This window comes from Leopardus geoffroyi, chromosome C3 (assembly GCF_018350155.1).
Source record: "Leopardus geoffroyi isolate Oge1 chromosome C3, O.geoffroyi_Oge1_pat1.0, whole genome shotgun sequence".
NCBI classification, from domain to species: domain Eukaryota; kingdom Metazoa; phylum Chordata; class Mammalia; order Carnivora; family Felidae; genus Leopardus; species Leopardus geoffroyi.
Window position 1 is genome coordinate 123,332,942 of NC_059338.1, and position 17,979 is coordinate 123,350,920.

Below are 17,979 nucleotides of genomic sequence, written 5' to 3' on the forward strand. Positions count from 1 at the left end.
GCAGTCGGTTAAGCGTCCGACTTCAGCCAGGTCACGATCTCGCAGTCCGTGAGTTCGAGCCCCGCGTCAGGCTCTGGGCTGATGGCTCAGAGCCTGGAGCCTGTTTCCGATTCTGTGTCTCCCTCTCTCTCTGCCCCTCCCCCGTTCATGCTCTGTCTCTCTCTGTCCCAAAAATAAATAAACGTTGAAAAAAAAAATTAAAAAAAAAAAAAAGAAATATAAAACTTCAGTAAAGCATGACTGTTACCCCCGAGTGCTATTTAATAAATGCTGCCTAAGATCTTACTCATCAATTATCTTTGCTTTAGTCTCCATTGGTTCATTTCTTTATTTAATAAGCATGTATTAAAAGATAAAGTGGTGGAGAAGTGCCTGGGTGGCTCAGTTAAGCATGTGACTCTTGATCTTGGCTTAGGTCATGATTTCATGGTCATGAGGTTGTGTAATTGAGCCCAGAATCGGGCTCCACGCTGGGCATGGAAACTGCTTAGAATTCATTCTCTCTCTCTCTTCCTTCCCCTCTATCCTACCCCCATTAATGCACTTGCACACCTGTGCGCTCTCTCTCTCTCTCTCTCTCAAAAAAAAAAAAAAAAGTAAAATGGTAAGTTGATAAAAGCTTAGATTCAAGCTCTAATGACAGCCTAAAGCTTCCATCCCACTTTCACCCTCTCACTTACAGTGAGAAGCAAGGTGTCATAATTCCAAAACATGAAGTATTTCTTAGAGCAGGATAGGAGCAGAAGGGAGAAAAGGAACTAGTCACTTGACTTGAGATCTTAGAGTAAGAATGTGAGTAATGAAGGGAGCGGGGGAAAGCCCAGGAGTGAAGATGAGAGAATGCTACAAATAACTAACCCATTTCATAAATGCTTGAAAATGCATGAATTAATTAAATCTGAATTTGAAGTTTCCACAAACATCACTTAGGGAAAAAAAAATAGCCAAAGTCACAAGAGTCGTATAGGATCGAGAAAAGTAAGGCATTTTTCACTACCAAAGGCAAGAACTGACTTTCCAACCATATGAATTGCCAAGCAATAGAGAAGATTCTAGGTAAAAAATATTAGAGAAGACTCCAACAAAGACACTGAAAACTCAAACCAATTCACTCAAACCAATTCATCTTCTTCAAAGATAAATCTGTTCAATCCAACTTAGTATTCATTCAGTATTTTTAAATAATTGATGATGTGCCAATCACTACATTCATCATAGAGTATACAAACATTCATAGTAGACATAATTTTTGCCCTAACAAAGCTTACAGTAAAGTAATGGAAACACATAAATTAATCAGTTAACCAAAATAAATGTAAAATTACATTCTATTGCTATTAATTGAACATATAATCACACTTAGTGAAGGTCACCAGTAGTTTAACAGATAAAAATGCAAAAAGTGGGCTGAGTTAAATAAGGAAAACTTTTCATTTATTTAACAAAATTAGTTAAATGTCTACTATATGTCAGAAAAAGCAATGGAGAAAGAAAAAAGTGTGTAAATGTGTATAAGACATACCTCCCCATTGATGGATGAATGGATAAAGAAAATACACACACACACACACACACACACACACACACACACACACACAGTGGAATATTATTCAGCCATAGAAATCAAGTAAATGTTGTCATTTGCAAAAATATGGATGGACTTTGAAGGCATTATGTTAAGTGAAATAAGTCAGACAAAGACAAATACTACTCTCTCACTTAAATGTGGGATGTAAAAAAACAAAACTCATAGATACAAAGACCATTTTGGTGGTTGCCACAGGAGGTGATAGGGGTGGGCAAAAATGGGTGAAGGTGGTCAAAAAGTACAAACTTCTAGTTATAAAATAAATGTCACGGGGATGTAATGTACAGCATGATGACTACAGTTCATAACACCTGTATTGGATATTTGAAAGTTGCTAAGAAAGTAGATCTTAAAAGTTCTCATCACAAGAAGAAAGTCTGTAACTAAGTGTGGTGATGGATGTTAACTAGATTTATTGTGGTGATAATTTTTCAAAATATACAAATACAGAATCATTGTGTGGTATAACTGAAATTAATGTTATATGTGAATTCTATTTCAATTCAAAAAATTACAATCAGAAAAAGAAGACATAGTCCCGAGTCCTTCAAAAAGCATACGATTTGATAGGGAAAATAGGTATATAACCAAATAAATATCGACACACATACAATATGATGTAATAGAAAATATATATAATAGAGATAAGCCTTTGCACATATCTCCATTATATGCACATATAAAAAAGCAATCAGAACACAGAGAAGGAAATGATTATTTCTTTCTTTCCTTTTTTTTTTTTAAGTGTGTGTTTATTTTTGAGAGAAAGAGACAGAGTGTGAGTGGAAGAGGGGCAGAGAGAGAGGGAGACACAGAATCGGAAGTAGGCTCCAGGCTCCAAGCTGTCAGCACAGAGCCTGATGTGACACTCCAACTCACAAGAGGTGAGATCATGACCTGAGCTGAAGTCGGATGCTTAACCAACTGAGTCACTCAGGCACCCTGGAAATGAATATTTCTTCCAAATATTATTTAAACACTACTTTCAAATGTTTAAGTTATTTGTAAGATAGTCCTGATATTAGCTTAGACCCTGTCAAAACTGGGCTATGTGCTTCTCTTATTCTCACCTTTGTCCTTCACTGTAACTTCAGTAAGTCCTTCCCACTAATCCAGTTTTGATATAGGCCTACAATCGCATCTCAAAACCCCCATCTGCTAATCCGCCATCAGAGACCAAACTCTAATCCTTGGTCCCACCAAAAATTTAACTCAGTTTACCCTTCACAAACTTGGCTATCCCGTTATATAAGTCCCCTCCCCCCGTACCCAGCAACTACTTTAGTCCTATATACTAAACGAAGGTCCCATAAATCTGTCCTCTCCTACTATAGTTAGCTTGTTAGAAATGCATGTTGAGTCCATCTATTAAATAAATATTTGTTTGAGCACCTATAATAAACTGAGCTTGAGAAGTGGTACAAAGGTGAGCAAAATAAAACTCCTATCCTTCATATTCTGAGGAAACAGACACTCAAAAAGGATTAATTTCAGTATCCCATTAAAAGCAAATCACATTAATAAGATGCAGGCAGAGAAAGGAATGCCTAATTCAAATTAGAAGAGATGAGGAGACAGACCTTCAGTCAATGAGGTGACCACAAGTTCCAGTTTGCCCGGAGAAATGCTGGGCTACACTTGTTATGTTGACATACCTCTTTTCCCCAGGCTTTCATTTAAATTCCAGGTAGTTAACATACAGTTAATATGTTAATACAGACAATTTCCTTAGAACTGTGCCTGGAACATGGTAAGCATATTCTGTTCACATGTTTTGCTCAAGATTTATTCACAACGAAATAGTTATTTGTTGAAAAATTTTATAACTGTTTTAAGTTAAAAGTTTGGTGACATAATGTTTATGGAAAATTTAAGACATGGCTTAAGAAGAAAAGAAAAGAAAAATTAGTTCCTACATGTAACAAATCTGCTCCTACATACAACAAAAGGATGAAATGGTAGATACTCTTTTAAATGTCATAAGTTTTTTTTCCCTCATTTTATTAACATACTCTACTCAAAAGAAAAAGTTTTAAGGAATAACAAGAAGAGAATTTCATTAGAATGATATCTTCATAATTACATAAAGCAGAATTATCTCTAGCCCACTAGTAAGAGCCACAAGAAGATGACAGAATGTACCTACCATGTATGTATCATGACTAGCACATCATGACTTTTCCAAATTTCGCTTAAATTTTGCAAGTTTTTAAATACTGCGTTATTTTCTTCAGGTTATTTCCTATCTTTTAAAGCAATTAAATAACAAAAATATACATATTCATACTTAAAGTAGTTTCTGGAGAAATTATAAATTAAATTCAAATGCACATGTACACTGGACAGTGTGGGGCCCCATACCACACTCCCTAGGCCAGCTCTACCTTCAGTTGTAGCTGTAATGGACAGTTCTTGCATATACTGTACGCTTCCCTCCCCAAGTTCCCAGGGCATCTTACTCTAAAGGCACAGTCCTTAAGTGCAGCAGATACATCTCTAGGAGCAAGATACATCTCTAGGAGCAAACTTCAGTCAGTGAGAGATAAGTGTCAGTGGATAGATGTCCCAGTCTCACATTCATTGGAGGGACAGCTCTGAGGTTTATTCTACATGGTTTCCCACAAGATTCCTAGCAAGATTGAACTCACTTGCCTAGAGTTATAACTAGTTCAAGAACCCACTTTTAACTGGCTTCCCCTCATCCTTGCTTTCCTCTCCACTGCATTCTCTCTTTACCCCAGCATTCTGGGAACACCACCCAAATAAGTGATCTGTGCCTAAATCAAAATCTAAGAATTTGCTCTTGGGAGACCCAAACCATGACAAGAATCCTATTATACTAAAACTTTAATCTGATCATCTTTGTAATAAATTTTTGATAAGTTGAGTGGATAATTACATCAGTTTGTTGACACGCTAATAATCCTAATCTGTTTAATTTCATGACTTCTTTCTGTTATCATGAGAACTGTGCTGCTCATATGAAAATAATTGCATGTCTTAATATTTCTATCACCATACCTAACGCTTTTCATTATTAGAAAGAAAATAATCTTTTGTAACATCTACTCACAGGTTCTATTGTAGAAAAGGGGGTAATATTAATGATACTGCAATAATTTTCAAATTTGAAAGAAAATGTATCTCAACAAAAGAATTACGGCTTCTTCACATTTGCATGGCCCTACCTCTCAATCAATACAGCTCACACAATACTTTGCTCAAGATTTATTCAACAAAATAGATATTTTTTGAAAAGTATTGTTCACTTTCTTTCCCTGTCAGAATGTCTGTTGACATACTAGTGAATTGTTTATAAAATGAACGCCGAATCTTCCTTTCAGCTGACAGGTCCCTGTGGTTTGCTGTTTATTAGTTTTGTTTGTTGTGATTCAAAATGCAGGATCTATTTTTCCCCAGTGTTGCTGTCTTTTTTTTTTTCTTTTCTTTTCTTAGTGAAGTAGAAGAAGATAAACAGAATGTTCTTATTTACAAGTAACTACTCAGATGTCTTTCAAACCCACTTTGAATTTCCATTAAGCTCTCCTTTCAAGTATCAAATCTTAAAAATGTAAAAGAATCTAATGCAAAACTTGAGAATTTTTTTTTTAGCTCTTTGTGTTTGAGTTGTAAAATATAGAAATTTATTTCCAGGGTCAGAAAAGTCATGTCATTGAAATCTCTTTAAACTGTTGGCATTGAAATGTGAGCAAGACGAATGGTATACTCAAAGCAATTATTTTTAGAAAGAGGCAAATTTTTGTCATTCATCTCCTTACCCATCTATCCATTCATCAAATTTGTATTAAATACCTAATATGCCGGGCACTGAGCTGGGTGCCAGAAATAGCAGAAATGAATATCTCAGTCCCTGACTTGAATAAGTTCAATCGACCTGAGTAAACAAACATGTAAAAGATGATTGAATTTTAATGTGACAGGTGGTATAATAGAGGTATTTTCTGGAGGCTGAGGGAATGTGGGAGCATAGAGTAGAATTTAATTCTCTCAGAAAAACTTCACTGAGGTTATACTTTAGATGAGTCTTGAAGGATGAGTTAGGCAGACAAGAGAAGGTGGACATTTAAGGAACATGCAAAGACAGTAATAAATAACAATTTTCATATTGTATTTTGTTTAGATTTTCTTGGAGAATCCAAATTCTTTGTCCTCTGCAGTACAGAAGTGAATAGGAAATAATCCATGCTGGCCAAGAAGGCAAAGGTATGCCTTGAAGGAATTTGGATTTTATGTCATAGGTAACTGGAATTCTAAATTTGATCATTTTAGCAATATGTGTGTTTTAGGACCTGTGTTGGATCTTAAGTCACTGTGGAGAATGAACGATGGGAAGCATCACTGGAGGGGAGAGAAGATGTGAGAATAGTTAGGCTCCCGCTCATCTTCCCATTATTGCTGCTATAAATGTTACCACATGAGAAGGCTTCCCTGACTATCTCCCTGGTATAGTGACTGCCTCATAATATGATTTTAAGAATAGATAGATAGATAGATAGATAGATAGATAGATAGATAAAAAGAAATATGATAAGGGGTGCAAAAGGTAATAAAGATTTGAAAAGCGGCGATCAGAATGGAATGCAATAAGAAGACATTCAGAAAATATTTTCAATATAAAATCAAAATGATTTGGTGATAAATTTAAAGAAAGTTACGATCATTTTGATATTTTTTTAAAGTGAAAGTTAAAAGTTTAAAAACGGGGGTGGGTGGGGAGGGAACTGAAAAGACCTTGGATCTACTAGTTGGGAAACTGGTTTGATGATACTGCTGTTCACTGACAGAAGTAGTAGATTCAGAAGTTGTTGTTGGATGCATGTGCATGTTGGAGGGAGTAAATAGGGAGTGCCTTTGCATAGAGAAGGCTATAAATAAGGTTAGTTTGTAACATGGCGAGTTTTAGATACCTTCCAAGATATTCAGGCAGACATATCCAGTAAAACAGCTGGCAATAAGATAGATAGATAGGTAGATAGATAGATAGATAGATAGATAGATAGATAGATAGATGATAGATAGGGATAGATAGATGCATAGAGATAGAGATAAACACTTTAGGAAACAGATCTGAGCAGGGTATACAGGATAGTAGCTATTAGTGTTTTCTAGTGATGAATCTGTTTCTAGATGAATCTGTTGTGGATAAGTTTTCCCCAAAAAAGATATAGAGTAAAAAGAATCAAAGGGCATAAGAAGGTCTAACAATACAGGACAATAAAAACAGTAGGAAAAGAGCTAAAATTGGGAGTTCAAAAAAAAGTTCTATAGAAAATGTTGTCAAATGTGACAAATGTTAAAGAGATCAAGCAAGGTAAGAAAAACGTGCAATATACAGTTTCTAAATCCATATACTATTTTAGCTGTGGCAATTGATAAATTATGTAAAAATATTCATGTTTTCATTCATTCATTCAAGTGAAAACTAAAAATTCTAAAAGTTAATGACATTAAACACAAAATGTTTCCAATGCTACTATAGACATGGTAATAGGTCATAATAAAGTCATAGCTCCTGTAAGTTGAGACGATAATGTTTTGAATAGAGAAAATGAAATTCGAAGGGTGAATTGGCCACTGTTCATATACTTATATATCCCTTTTTTCTTAAACAGACAACCTTTAGTGTGTATTTCTGGTCATTTTATTTAATGCACAAAGTCTCAGAATTATCCGCAAGCATATAGTGATAAATGACTTAGAACTTCAAAGAGAAGCAAGGTTCTTCTACTCTCAAAGGTAATAATCATCTAGCATTCTGTTAGCTAGAATTAATTTTTGTCTGACTAAGGAAGCAGAAATGTAGTGAATAACAAGGTCCTTTGCCTAGGATATATGTACTTATACATGTATGTATAAGACATAAAAACAAAATATTTATTAGAATATATTTTTATATATTAGACTTATATAATATGTATACTAAAAGATAATTTTTTAGCTGAAAGCTGCTTTTATATTTCAAATATATATTATATTCAGCAGTATTTCCTTTTAAAAAACTATATAAAGAAAAAATGTTTATCTATAGAAAAGAAATATAGAACCCCAGTGAAACAATTTGTTAATAAAATATTATATTATGCATAGGCATTATAAAAATTGGAAATATTCTCTTGAAGGAAAATATTACCCCTGTTATAACATAAAAATAATATATAATGTTACATGCAACAACTATTTTAAGTATATTTATACAAAAACAAGTTTTACTGTTCTATCTTTATATTTGCATCACTTATGATACTGTAGGCTTCAATCAATACTTCATAATGACAGTGATCATACCAATAATATAAACCAAGTAACCCATACTGCTCTGTCTCTGTCAGGATCTTACTATTACCTAAGAAAAAATAGTAATTAGTATTCATTAAGCACTTAACATGGAATGCATTCTATGCTAAATGTCAATCCTTTGTCATCTCAATTAGTAGTTTGAACAATTGTACTCTTGAGGTAAGTGTGGTGAAGTGAAGTATTTGGTTAAAGTGACTAGTAAGTGGTAGAGCTGGTTTGAAACTAAAGTCTTTTTAAGTTTGTGTTCTTCAACACTACACTGAAATCAGTAAACTCAAAAGATACTTAACCAATCCATCTCTCTTTAAAAAATGAGTCAATGCTTTCACTTCCAACTTAAGATGAAGGCTGGAAACATGTGTTTGCTTTTTATCCACCTTTCCAATTACTCTTGAAAGATTCTGAAGTACAAAATAAATAATTTCATGCCAGAAAAAAGAGTGAGATGTGCATTACATTATAAAAGAGATTCCAACAAACTTTTCAAAGATGAAGTTGTATATGAACAGACTGACAAAGGAAAAACTACAGGGGAAAAAACTACAGGCTAGAATGTGCCATAAAAATACTGCTGAGTCGGTGTGAAAACATTCACTTGAAAGTAACCTGGGGATGGGGCGCCTGGGTGGCTCAGTCGGTTGAGTGTCCGACTTCGGCTCAGGTCATGATCTCACGGTCCGTGAGTTCGAGCCCCGCGTAGGGCTCTGTGCTGGCTGCTCAGAGACTGGAGCCTGTTTCAGATTCTGTGTCTCCCTCTCTCTGACCCTCCCCCGTTCATGCTCTGTCTCTCTCTGTCTCAAAAATAAATAAAAAGGGGCGCCTGGGTGGCGCAGTGGGTTAAGCGTCCGACTTCAGCCAGGTCATGATCTCGCGGTCCAGTGAGTTCGAGCCCCGCGTCGGGCTCTGGGCTGATGGCTCAGAGCCTGGAGCCTGTTTCCGATTCTGTGTCTCCCTCTCTCTCTCTGCCCCTCCCCCGTTCATGCTCTGTCTCTCTCTGTCCCAAAAATAAATAATAAACGTTGAAAAAATAAATAAATAAATAAATAAATAAATAAATAAATAAACATTAAAAAAAAAAAAAAAAAAGAAAAAAAAAAAGAAAGTAACCTGGGGAGGATTTGGGCTTAAAGTCAACTGATGTAACAAAGCACCAAAGTGAGAAATAAGACTGAAAACAGGGAGATTCATTAAAAATATTACATAAAATAAATTTACCAGTCAGCAACCTAACTTCCCTTCCAGAACCTCTCCACAGACAGCCAGACTTTACCCCAGTCATGACACCAGATAGTATACTTTAAAACTATTGAAATAATTCGTTTGAAGAAAGCGAAAGTGGGACTCTAAAGTAAGCTTCAGAGGCAGAAAACCACAGTGATTAAGTCTCTGTTGTTTTAATCCAGACATTCTAATTTGAATCCTAACATGGCCACTTACTAGTTTTGTAATCTTGAGACTATTGCCTAACTTGTCAGTTGCACAAGTTTCTTATCTGTAAAATAGGTATAAGAATATCTCAGAGCTATTGCAAGAATTCAATGAATATATACATATAGAAATAAAATATATTTTTAGACCAAGGCATAGACATAGATAGAGATACAGTGCTAAGAATGTTTCTGGCACAAATTAAACACTTTTTCCATCTTTCCTAGATCATTCCCACTGACTTACAAACATATAAACTGTCTCATCCTAATGAAACAAATTAAAACAAAAGCCTTTCTCAACCACACATCCCTCTAATTACAGATCTTTTTTCCAGTCCCCTTTAGAGCTAAACTCCACAAAATTGACAATACAGTAGTGGTATACATCCCGACCCTCACGGGATGCCTGAAGCCGCAGATAATACCGAGCTCTCTGTATATAGTTTTTTCCTATACGTACATACCTATGATAAAGTTATTCTATAAATTAGGCACAGTAAGAGATTAACAAAAACCAAAAATAAAATACCACAATTATTAACATGCTACGTGAATGTGGTCTCTCTCTCTCAACATATCTTAACCAACTGTACTCACCCTTCTTGTGATGATGTGACACGATAAAATGCCTGTGTGATCAGATGAAGTGAGGGGAATGATGTAGGGGTGGTGACGTAGATGTCGATGACTACTGACGTTCAGATAATCTGTCAGGAGTAGGAGCACCTGTTTCGCCACCGCCTTTGACTTTGTGTAACTGAAGCTGTGGAAAGCAAAACCATGGCTAAGGACTGCGTTGTCTCTGACTCCCTTGTGCCTATTCCCTCTCCACCTGATTCCAAGCTAATTTTTGCCCCAACCTGTACTCTCAGAATAATGTCTGAAAAGTAACAGGTAAGATAAAAATGACTTTTTATATTAAACAATCAATACTTTATTAAGCTGGTAAAGCAAAAAATAGAGATCTTATCATATTATCTAGTTAAGATCACTAACAGAACAATTTAAAAAGATTTCCTCTGGTGCTTGCTTCAGCAGCACACATACTAAAAACTGGAACCATGCAGAGAAGATTAGCATAGCCCCTGTACAAGGATGACGTGCAAATTTGTGAAGCGTTCCCATTTTTTTTAAATTTAAAAATAAAAAAATTAAAAATTAAAATAGAATAAAAAGATTTCCTCTGACCCACGGACCAGGATTAGGACAGAAGAGGTTAGTGATCTTTGCTTTTCATCACAAACTTCTGACGTACTTAATTGGTACACATATGCTTTGAGAAAGTAATTTAAATTTATAACAGCACAAGTCGTTCACTTTCTGCTATTTGTTAGCTACAGAAGCTTCATATTTCCACACAGGAACCTATGAGCTACCTTTCAAAAAACAGTCGCTGGTCTTTTTTATTTTTCAAAGTATAGACTTCAGGAATGCCTGGGTGGTTCAGTCAGTTAAGGGTGGGACGTTGGCTCAGGTCATGATCTCACAGTTTGTGGGTTTGTGGGTTCATGGGCTCGAGCCAGGCATCGGGCTGTCTGCTGTCAGCACAGACCCTGCCTCACATCTTAAGAATCCTGTCTCCCTCTGTCTCTCTGCCCCTTCCCTATGCGCGCGTGCGTGTGTGTGCGTGCATGTGCGTGTGCGTGCACGTACGCGCGCACACTCTGTCTCAAAAATAAATATTTAAAAAATATAATAAAAATAAAAGTATAGACTTCAATTATAATTGGATACTTTTATTCAGGGGAACACTTTTTGAATGTTTGGGGACCTGATTTTTGCATAAAGGCCCTGGACAAAGCAACAACCACAGCATTCCAAACTTATGCAATTCCCAGTGACATAATCAGTACATTTAAAAATCATTACATTAATGATATAAAAAACACACAAGAACTTTGCAATAACCATAATAACCAACATTAGCCAATGGACACCCTGTGGCAGGACCTGGATCAGAAAATGACCAGAATGGGATATTGCACAGGCTGTCTGTTTTTTGCAGCCAAACACACTGCAGGTAAAGGAGAGCAAGTGAGAGCCCCACCTGCCTGTCTCGGTCAGCTGACGTACAGGAAAAGATTGATTAACTCACATGTATGACCCAGGAACAGAGAGTTCCTGTAGCCTGAATTAAACACATACATGCGTGATTACACACACACACACACACACACACACCACATACCCTCCTACATATTTTTTATCTGAAATGATTTCATGTCTTTTCAAGTTAAGACAGAATCAAAAAGGACCCAACACAGGATCTATGTCAAAAACTTCTAGTACATAGAAGGAAGAAACAAGAATAAAAAAGCAAATGAAGAAAATTTGCTATGGAGAAACTGAAAATTGAGACAAAGGATTTTCCCGATCATATAAAAAAATTATATCTTTATTTTAAAAGAGCTCAAAGCAGTAGGAGCTCAGCAAAGAATGACAGAAAGATGATATATGAGCTGGAATGAAGAGTGAACCTGTACACTACAGTTTGAATTGATCATGTCTAGATTTTTTTTCAACTTCCATCCTCAACACAAAGAACTCTGGACAAGTCTCCTGCTCCATGGAACAGATTCCATAAAATGGCTTTCACTCCCTCATTTTACTTCCTGTAAAATATATAAGAAATAAAATCATAGTTCTCATTTTGTAATCATACCACAAAAGGTTTGAGCCAGCAATTTACACAAACCTGTATTTTTCTTGTCTGCAAAACTGCTGATGAGAACATTTTTACCTTGTCTAGACAGCCTTAGATGATATGATGATCAGCACTGGGTTATTTTAACCTTGACTCTAATTTGGAAGACAGGAATCCATGAGGAGTAAGATCAGTTTTCAGTGCCCATTCCAACCAATCATGTTACTTTTGAGTTTTGTAAAAATAGTGTAGCAGTGTGTGCTCTTAGAGCAAGAGAGACAATAAACAAAGCTAGAGTTAGCTCACAATGTGACATTACTTACTGGTTTCTCTCGCCTGTTAGCTGGAGTGCTTACTTTGAGGTGGGGGGATGAGCCCCCAAGTTGTCCTAGACACCAAGAGAAAAAGCTTAAGACCCTGCTTCTGGACTTTGTGGTCTAGAAGAGAGAAGACAATAAGCATTCACCCACTCACCTTTAGACAGCTGCCTCAGAGTCTCCTTCCTACAGGCAGTGCTGAGCTCGATGTGCAGTATTTTGAGATTTAAGTATCTGGTGTCAAGTATTTCTAAATCCTCCAGGAAATTGAAAACGGACTGCAGCGATTTACTTCTACTTTTCTGGGGGAAAGGTGCTAAAACCAAAACATGAATATTGAAAAGAGAAAAGATCTTAAATGTAAACACGTTAGCCTAAATATATAAAGGAAAAGAAAGACTCCTAGATAAAACACCCATTTTAAGCATCTTTGGGGAAATTACCTTCTCTCCATAGCAATATCTCTATTATCTCCTCAAAATTCTAGAAAATAGTCACATGAAAATGTGATTCCTCAATGGCTTTTTGATGAAATAGTGGTGGCCCTAATCCAGAAATTCCTTACTCTCATGATGCCCTATCATCATCTGTCCCTATACTCACTCCTTTGGTCAGCAAAAAGTGGGCAAAAAGAATTACAAAATTAAGTGCAAAGTAGAGAAAATTGTTTATATATTTAACAATAGCAAAAAATGATATAAATCAAAACAATGAATTCTACTGGACAAAGTACAAGCACATGCTAATACCAATAAAAATACTAGGTATTTTTTCTCCCACATTCTTTCTTACTTATGTTAAACAGCAAAATAATAATCATAGCAAATTTTAATGAAGGTGAGATATAAAGAAAAATATTTTCAAAAATAACGTAGACAGTGATATCTTAACAAAGTTTATTTTAAAAGAATAAAGATGGATCTGATAGATATTTGGCTAATGTAATATATTGCAATATGCACATTCCACAGTAGATTATCTAGATTTTGCTCTGGATTTATTCCATGAACATTCACAATAGACCACATTGAGTGCCTATGCAATTTAGGTAGAAGAAAAATATAGATTAGAAGTAACAATTGACATAAGGTAATTTACACATGTGCATTTCATTATATTTTTGTACTGTGTGTTTCTGATATTTATATAAACTAAAACAAACAAAAAAACCCCACTCAGTTCTATCTAAAAAAGCATAGGCTAAGGATAGCTTCCTGGGGGAAAGTGGAATATCACACAGATTACCATTCCTTAAGCTCAACAACTATTTATTTAGTTGTGATTTTTAAAAGCAGGGTAAGAATCCATTAACTCCTGTTCCTTCTGGGAAAAAACATCTGATAACTACAGATAAGAAATGTTAATTTTCGTGCTCTAAGCATAAACCAGTGCAAAGATACAGGTCCTGTTTGGTTTTTAAATGCCATTTAAATGTGCCTTTGCATCTGAAATTTCTGCTTAAAATTTATCAACAATGTTGAATGATAAAATAGTAACGAATAATTTATATTTCATGATCTAAGAAATAATGTCCCCAAAATGAAATTTTGCAACATTTTAGTACATGGAAATTTTGGGTATAGTATTTTGTTGGGAAAAAAATAAAAACAAAAACTGATTGGGAGTTATAGGTTTAAAAGACTCTATTTAGCTGGGGCCTCTGGGTAGCTCAGTCGGCTAAGTGTCCCACTCTTGGCTTCCGGTCATGATCTAATGGCTCGTAGGTTTGAGCCCCGCATCAGGCTCTGTGCTGACAGCTCAGAGCCTGGAGCCTGCTTCAGATTCTGTGTCTCCCTCTCTTTGCCCCTCCCCCACTTATGCAAGTGCTCTCTCTCTCTCTCTCTCTCTCTCTCAAAAATAAACATTAAAAAAAAACTAAAATAAAAAGGCCTCTATTGAACAAATATTTTTATTTGATATTACATGAAATGTCTGCCTAATACTATATAACACAGCAGATTAAGGGTAGAAGTCAGATAAATTATTCATTTTTTTCTATTTCAAGTGTGGGAATACTGGGAGTTCTATATCTGGTAATACTGTATTCCATATGTTTCAATATTAAACACATATACACCAACATGACCTTTAGGCCATAATATGAAGTGAACCAAATTTATATTTCTCTTCCTAGTTGTTTAATGTATCTTTCCCCCTTCTTTTGGAAAATTTATTTCAGGAAAAGCCAAGAGTACCTGTATGAAATTATTATGTTACTTTTCCCAGAGGAATGCCCATTTTTTGTTATCTCTACTTAAAGAATAAAAATTAACTGAACTTGAGTAATCAGAGGTATCATGTATATAGTACAAAGGGCATGGGCTTTGGAGTAAGACAATGTATGTTTGCACCCCTTACTTAGCTATGCAAACTTAAGTAAGGTATTTAACTCCTCTGAACCACAATTTCCTATTATGTACCTAGATTATGATACCATTTCCTATTATGTACCTAGATTATGATACCATTCTTTTAGTATCACAGGCAAGATTAGCTGGGAAACAAAGCACTTAGCACAGAGCCTAGCACTCGGTGGGGGACAGCTGCCTAGCTATTTATAAGTGTGTATGTGTGCATATATGTAATAAGAAAAATCAAAGGATTTTCTCTACCTTTCTTCTTCTCCCCCTTCCCCTCTTCCTCTCTCCCCCACCTCACTTCCTTCTTTTCTGCAACTGGTAAAGCTATATGAGCCATAAAAGAAAAGGTATTGTGTGAAAGTATCTCCTTTTTCCCTTCAACTATAGGACAGCTGTGGTTTTAAAAGCCATGGCCTTATGAACTAGCTCCCTGTATCCTCCAGGAAGGTAAACATATTTGTTTTGTTAATATCTGGTCTTTTTCAATGCCTCACCAAGTTCTGTTATGGGGCAGGGGGAGGGGGGGAAGAAAAATTGAGCTTTGGCTTAGATGGGGTTAAGAAGGGGATATTAAGAGGATACTAGATTTCAGACCCCAGGAATGATTGACTTTCCTAAAAGGAATTGCAGAGTGTAATGGTTGGTCCGAAAATTTTGCAGTGAAAGATTCTGGGGGGAGGAAGACTTCTTTAAGGGACACTATTCAAATGCCTAGGACCCATAATGTTTCCAGAAAACTGATGCAGCTGGTCATTTCATGAATCATTTAAGTGAGAACATTTGGTAGCCACATAGAGCTATTTCTGCCAACTCAATTCATGAATAGGAATATTTCCCTGACTTTATACAGAAGCTTCTTCTGTCATCTGCCCATTAACCATAACGATGAATATGAGACTTCCCATTCTATATCATTCAGGTACTCAATGCAGACATCTCCCAGCAACTCTTGAGAATTTAAAATACCAACAAAGGTCACAAGACTCCCAACTAAATTCAGAGGAGAAACTCCTGAATCTACATTTTAAGATAGGATTGGGCACACCAGGACACTGGAGAGTGAACACCCTTTATGTATGTATGTATGTATGTATGTATGTATGTATGTATGTATGTATTGCGAGCACGAGCAGGGGAGGAGCAGAGAGAGAGGCAGAAAAAGAATCCCAGAAAAAGAATCCCAGCGCAGGGCTGAACTCACGAACTATGAGACCATGACCTGAGCTGAAACCAAGAGTTAGATGCTCAACTGACTGAGCCATCCAGGCGTCCCAAACACCCATTTTTTTTTAATTTTTTTAAACGTTATTTTTGAGACAGAGAGAGACAGAGTATGAATGGGGGAGGGTCAGAGAGAGAGGGAGACACAGAATCCGAAACAGGCTCCAGGCTCTGAGCTGTCCGCACAGAGCCCGACGTGGGGCTCGAACTCACGGACCTCGAGATCATGACCTGAGCCAAAGTCGGACGCTCAACCGACTGAGCCACCCAGGCGCCCCAAATACCCATTTTTAATACATACCTTATAATAGCTAACATCTATTTAGCTCCATGTGCCATGTACTGAGCTAATTAATTACATGCACTGATTGTAATTCTGTGGGGTAGGCACTACACTCTTCTGTATTTTACAGATGACAAAACAGAAGCCTAATTCGTTCAGTAAACTGCAAGTGCTTCTCTTGTGTCAGCAAATGACAGAGTCAAAACTCTACTCCAGGTGAGTCTGATCCCAATGCCCATGCATTTAACCACTATTAATGGATTAAAAGAGACTATTACTCCAGAAAGCCAAAAGTGGAAAAGGGACGAAGGTGGGGAAATGGAGAAGTGGGAAGTGGTGCTTCCCTTTCCTGAACTCAAACCAGTTAGACAGTTGTTAACCAAGAAGTGAATTCTCTTGTATGATATAAACTCATGTAATTCTCTTGTTAAAAAAGCAGGACTGGACATATATACTTCTGGTAGGATTGGTGTGAGTGTATTTCCCAAATGCACTCTTTTCATTTAGTTGCTTAGTAGCCAATTCCTGCTTTAGCTGCTGTGTTCTCCAAACCACAGATGCACATGTGTAGATCTCCATGAGTTTCTTGTGAAGTGCCTCTTCAGAGATTTGAGACAAGGAGATAATCCCCCACCGTAAAATGCACACACACACTCTTGACCCTGGGGAGTGGGAAGAACACAGAGCGTACCCACTTTGAAGAATCTACCTCCCACCACCCAGCTTCTCCGACTTGAATACCTTTATTTCTTTTGATGGGTGAGGGACGAAGTTTCCAATACCAGTTTCAAGCTATCTCCTTTGTAAATCGTACGTCAGTAGTCTTCCTCAGTTCATTGTATACAGGGAATAGGTAGAATCTCTCCTCAGAGATCTGGCCAAACCTGAGATCATAAGAGTTCTATGTTTACAACTATCCCAGAACAAAAAGAAACTTTAAACTCTTTTATTCAACAATAAATCCATCTTCTTATCTCTAAACCCTTCATAAGCTTCACTTTTTCGTTGCTGGCTATACAACAGTAGATCTGTGATGAGGGTAATGACTTCCATTGTAAAGCTATGCAAATGAATTCCAAGTGTGCTGTCAAATGATGAAAGGAAAAATGATGATAATTTTATTCTACTTGTTCTAGAGTAAACATTGGTAAACTAATTACACGATACACCTTCACTGAATATCTATGAATGGAGCAAGAGTCTCTGATTACCGGTTTTGTCTTTATTTCTATTTGATAAATTACATTTAATTATAGTGTAATTAGATAACACCTTTAGCATTAAAAAAAAAAAATAAGCCATGTAATAAGGTATAATTTCTGAAAACAGCATAAATTCTAAAGATTGTAAATAAAGAGACCACATGATAACTGTGAATTCCTCAGAACATTTTGGTTTATATATTTTTAAAAAATATTGCTTTGCATAATATGGAACTTTATTCAGTGTCAATTCTAGAATTCTTCATGAAAAAGCAACTGAAGAAACCAGTCTTACATGCAAATGCATTTTATAAGAGGTAAAATTTACCTAGCTAGAAATGAAGCCTTGAAAATTGAAAAAAATAACCCACCAAATTCTCCTCTAATTGAAGCAACTACTAGTTAAATCAAGTAATTAACTAATTAAACACAATTAAACAGTGAATTTCAAAGCCTCTCCTAGTTGACATTTACCAGAAATTATTTACTTTTCTCTCTTCAGTCACCTCCCAACAACCACTGTTTTCCTGCATTTCACATCCAAATCAGCAGGGTGAGATATCTGGAAACCACTTTCAGCCAAGTCCTTTTGTCCAAGGATGTATTTCAGTATGTC

At 36.2% G+C, this 17,979-nt stretch overlaps 1 long non-coding RNA gene and 1 other non-coding gene across 3 annotated transcripts in view; one reads left to right on the forward strand and one right to left on the reverse strand.

Moving 5' to 3' along the window:
• Positions 1 to 17,979, reverse strand: part of LOC123585971 — a 318,427-nt gene that overhangs the window by 61,845 nt on the left and 238,603 nt on the right. The window contains exons 3-6 of one of the 2 annotated variants that reach the window (XR_006706511.1): positions 16,903 to 17,045; positions 12,455 to 12,613; positions 9,014 to 10,099; positions 8,050 to 8,512 (exon numbers count right to left, since the gene is read on the reverse strand). This is a non-coding gene — a long non-coding RNA (uncharacterized LOC123585971). Of the gene's footprint in view, positions 1 to 8,049; positions 8,513 to 9,013; positions 10,100 to 12,454; positions 12,614 to 16,902; positions 17,046 to 17,979 lie in introns of those variants that run through there. The other variant, XR_006706510.1, reaches the window with a different exon arrangement.
• LOC123587037 lies at positions 10,359 to 10,466 on the forward strand. Its single transcript, XR_006707107.1, has one exon. It is a non-coding gene; the product is annotated as a U6 spliceosomal RNA (small nuclear RNA).